The following is a 4,622-nucleotide window of genomic DNA, read 5'->3' on the forward strand; positions in this document are numbered from 1 at the left end:
TGAATGAGTAAACTATGGTGTAACCATATATTGGAATACTATCCAACAATTTAAGTGAATGAATTACTGGTATATCAACACAGATGGATCTCTAATGCATTTTATAATGATAAAGAAAATAAATTTCCAAGTGCTATATACTTTATGGTTGCATTTATAAGCTTTCTGGAGGTAAACTATAGACACACGCATACACACACACACACACAGCTCAGTGGTTGCTAGAGGCTGTTTAGGGGGAAACGATTGATTACAATAAAACACAGGACCTTGGCAGGGGGCAGGGTGGGTGGGTGGATGAAGGAGTTGTTCTATTGCTTGGTGCTGCCAATGGTTACAAAACTGTATTTTTCAGAACTAGCAAAACTATATTCTCTTAAAGAGCCATCAAGTCTATCCCAATTCATAGTGACCCTATAGGATTTTTGAGGCTATAAACAGAGAAAAGATTAAAGTTGTCAAGAATTTCATTTTTCTTGGATCCACAATCAATGCTTATAGAAGCAGCAGTCAAGAAATCAAATGATATCGCTTCTCGGCCTTTTGGCTAAGATCAAGTGTAGTGTCTCTTCTTATCAGTTTGGTGTGTGATAAGTCCTCTATTAGAGGACAGCGTATTGGATGGATTTTTGGAGTAGGGAGTTGGAATGGGAGCTTGCTCCGTCCACTCCACTCATCGAGCTGGTATTGCAGTACTTCCAGGAACGGTGCAGAAAAAAAGAAAGAAAGAAAGAAAGAAATCAAATGATGCATTGCAAAGGACAAATCTGATGCACAAGATATAAAGCCAAAGTCGCTGTTATCCGGTCAATGGCAGTACACAGTCCCCCTGCAGGACAGGGTAGAATGCCCCCTGTGAATTTCCAAGAATGTAACTCTTTACAGGAGTAGAAAGCCCCGTCATTCTCCTGGTGCACAAGACCTCTCTGTTCAGTGTCAAAGGATAAAGTTGTCTCTTAGGGGACTAAGGTGCTCCTGACCCAAGCCATGGTATTTTTATATGTTTGTAAAAGTTAGACATTGAATAAGGAATACTGAAGAAAAATTGATGCCTTTTAATAGTGGTGCTTCCGATGAGTCCTGAAAGCATCATGCACTGCCAACAGAATGTGTCTTGAGAATAGTACAGCAAATCCTCCTCAGAAACAATAATAGCAATCCTTCATCCGGTACTAAAATGAGGCTTTGTGTCTCATGGTTTGCACATGTTCTCAAAAGAGACCAGTCCATGGAAAAGGACATCATGTTTAATAAAGTAAGCGGTCGTTGAAAGAAGAGGAAGACCTTCGATGAAATGGACGGAAAATGTGGCTGTTACAATGGGCTGATCCTAACAATTGTGAAGGTAGCACATTCCCAGGCAGTGTGTCCTTCTGTTGGACATAGGGTCTCTCTGAGTGAAGACAACACACAACACAAGAGCAAATCTTTACGAACGCTGATAACCTCTTCTACCGTTCTCCTAAAGCGCAGCAAGTGGGTTTGAACCAACGGCCTTGGGGTTAGCAGTCCAACATTTGCCAATAATGCCACGAGGGCTCCTTAGAACTTTTTAATCAAAGAGATAAAAATCTCTAGATGTAAATTGTGGAGAACTGAAAGCCAGGAAGAGAGTGTACGTGGACAAAGTCTCAATGCTATATCCCCGGGGGTGTCAAACTGGAGGCTCGCGGGCCACATGCAGCCCCAAGGTAATTGTTTGTGGCCCACGATGCTCTGAAATAAAACGTAGTGAGGGAATTGTGTGAACAGTATTGCCTCAATCTCCCCTAAGCACTATTTTCTTCATAATAATTTTTTCTATTTTCATTTTATTTCAGAGCATCGTGGGCCACAAAAAATTACCTCAGGGATCGCCAGTTTGACATCCCTGCTATATGTTAAGGAATGTGGGAGGCCGGGCTCCTGCGGAGGGGCACCTTCACATTGGTAAGTTGGAGATGTGTTCCAGTCACATTCTGCTAAAAGTCATTGCCCTCAGTGTCCCCCACAATAATGCCAAATTTAACAGGCTGTTTGCAAACACATGGTCGCTCACCATACTCTTGAAGGTCAACTGCTTGAAAGCTATCTGCCTAAAGGTTCTCTGCCATCAAAGCAGTCAGACCATCTAACCCTCAGTATAGCCCACTCCCTTCTGATAAAGATCATCCATTGTTCCCCTGGAGAAGAGCTCAAGGACATGTAAGGTCAAGCCAACTCAGGGATGACCAAAGTTGGCCTGCCACCTTGACTCTACAGCCCGTACCCATCTTATTGTACCTTCCTGTCGCATGTATGCCTGTAGCACCTCCCCTCCTATTGCGTGTACGCCCCTGGCTCATCCCCTCCTGTTACGCATGTGCCTCTACTACAGCCCCTTCCCTTTACGCATGTGCTTACGGGGCTTGCGTGCCTGAGATTATATAAGCTTGTGAGAATGCATGACACCCTCTCTCTGCGCAGGTCTGGTTCCTGAAGCCAATGGGGAGGGGAGCTCCCCAAAACTTTTGTTTTTCTCTTAATTTTTAAATTTTTCTCTTACATTACTTCCTCATTCTGGTTCCGGTCAACATGAAGCATCTGCATGCTTTATCTCATCTGATGTCTCTCTAATTTACCCCTCAATTACACAACTACCCATGTGGGCCCACTTAGTTGTGGGGAGGCTGGTCCCCACAGTAAATAGTAACTCACAACATTACATTGGATTCATACTTCATGCTATATTTAAAAAATAGTATGACTAGATTAAAGGTTAAATTACAAAAGGCAAAATAAAACACGTAGCATCCAATTCAGGGTAATAGCCTTATGTTCATTACAGTAAGAAATAATTTCCTAACTAAGACAAAATATAGGAAGGGATGGATCATTTGATTACATCTGTTCATTTGTTCACCAAAACATATGACAAAGAAGGCGATTTTAAACTTCAAATGATGAAAAAACATTTGAAGCCCATGTAATTAGCAAAAGATTAGAACTCAAGACTATATAATTAACTACTATGAAAGAATAAAAAACACAATCAAAGAGAGAACTGGGCAGCTATCAAAGTCCACTGACTTTAATTACGATTGCATGGATCTGAATGTGTGTTGGTGGGCTGTGATGCCGGTGAGTAACAAAGTGATGGGGAAAAATACTTAGCGTGTCATTCCATTTATGGAGAATTTCAAAGCAGACAGAGTGAATCACATTTGTCTTTATAGTCCATACTAAGTAAACCATAAAGTCCAGCAAGAGGATGATTATGTAAAATTCAGGACAATGGTTAGCGCTGAAGGATCAGAGGAGAAGGAAAGTGTACAAATAATGCTCTATTTTTCACCTGGTGGCACATGCACATCTTTATTCTACAAATAAAATATACACTATGTTTATATAATTACATTAGTATCGATGCACTCAGAAGCAGACACAATAAAAGAGATTTTATTGGAGAAATGCCTGGAAGGGGGATAGGGAGGAAGATCAAGAGGTTAGAGAGCCTCTGGCCATGACACTGGCAGGTGTCCTGTGAAGGAGACCGGGAAGGAAGTAGGACTGAGGGTTGTAAACTTCAGTCCACAGCCTAGGAGAGTTCCAGGCTAATAAGGAATCCATAAGCCAAGGTCACTCATCAAGTGTCCCTCATTTTACAGGGATTCATAATGTGCTCCCTCCGTGTTTAGGATCAGTCCTTGGGAAGTGTGATCTTGGCAAGAATTCAATGGTGCTTTCAGAAGGCAGCAGCTGGGGCTGTCAATCAATTTCCTCCCTTCCAGCAGGAGATGTAAGAAGTACCTTTCATGGTCAACACAATGAAACATTGAAAGCTTTTCTTCAATTAAAAAAAAATAAAGAAGATGGGCAAAGGATATGAACACACAGTTCCAGGAAAAGAAATATAAATGTCCTTGAAAGTTCAAACTCACATAAACTAAGATAATTCATTTGTATCCTGAAACTATACAGAGAAGCTTGGCTCCAGCTCTAAGGTAGGAAAAGTATGAGACAAGCTTAGGTCTCTTGGGGCCAAAAGGCAAGAAACCCTCCAAAAGTAATGGATTTAGGACCAAAGGACACGGGAAATGGGTTGATGAGGATCCCACTTGGCAAAGCTGGTACAATCTGACTCTCAAAACATATGACTCTGGTTGGAATAGATTTATTATGTTATATAAAATTGAGGAAAGAAAGCAGGAAATGAATAGAATAAAGGCAGACAGGAGGGTGGTTTGCTACAGAAAATTGCTATCTAATAAATGTGGAAGCAATGATAGAATTAGAAAAATCATCCCAAAAGATGATCAATGGGTGCCAACATTAATGACCACAATGTCCAAAGCTCACCTGACCGTTGATTGGTCCCAGTGACCTAGTGTTGGATTACCGCGTAAGCAGCATAATCACTGTGGAAAGAATATGTAGATTGTTGCATATTCCACCCCTGGAAAAACTTAGTTTCTGGGAGAGTCCACTTCTCATTTCCAGAGCCTGCAACAATAGAACACAGGAGGGCCCAAACACCTGAGCCTATAATTTCACTCACTTCCGACTCACAATAACCCTGTAGGACAGAGTAGAACAGCCCCCTGTAAGTTCCTGAGACTGTATCTCTTTAAGAGCGTGACACATTCACTGCCATGGAGTCATGT

The 4,622-nt window shown here is 41.6% G+C and overlaps 1 non-coding gene across 1 annotated transcript; it reads left to right on the forward strand.

Annotated features, from left to right (window-relative positions):
- Positions 1 to 527: 527 nt before the first annotated feature.
- LOC142457440 (U2 spliceosomal RNA) lies at positions 528 to 718 on the forward strand. The gene has a single exon (XR_012786186.1). It is a non-coding gene; the product is annotated as a U2 spliceosomal RNA (small nuclear RNA).
- The last annotated feature ends 3,904 nt before the right edge of the window (positions 719 to 4,622 follow it).

This window comes from Tenrec ecaudatus, chromosome 9 (assembly GCF_050624435.1).
Source record: "Tenrec ecaudatus isolate mTenEca1 chromosome 9, mTenEca1.hap1, whole genome shotgun sequence".
Classification (NCBI taxonomy): domain Eukaryota; kingdom Metazoa; phylum Chordata; class Mammalia; order Afrosoricida; family Tenrecidae; genus Tenrec; species Tenrec ecaudatus.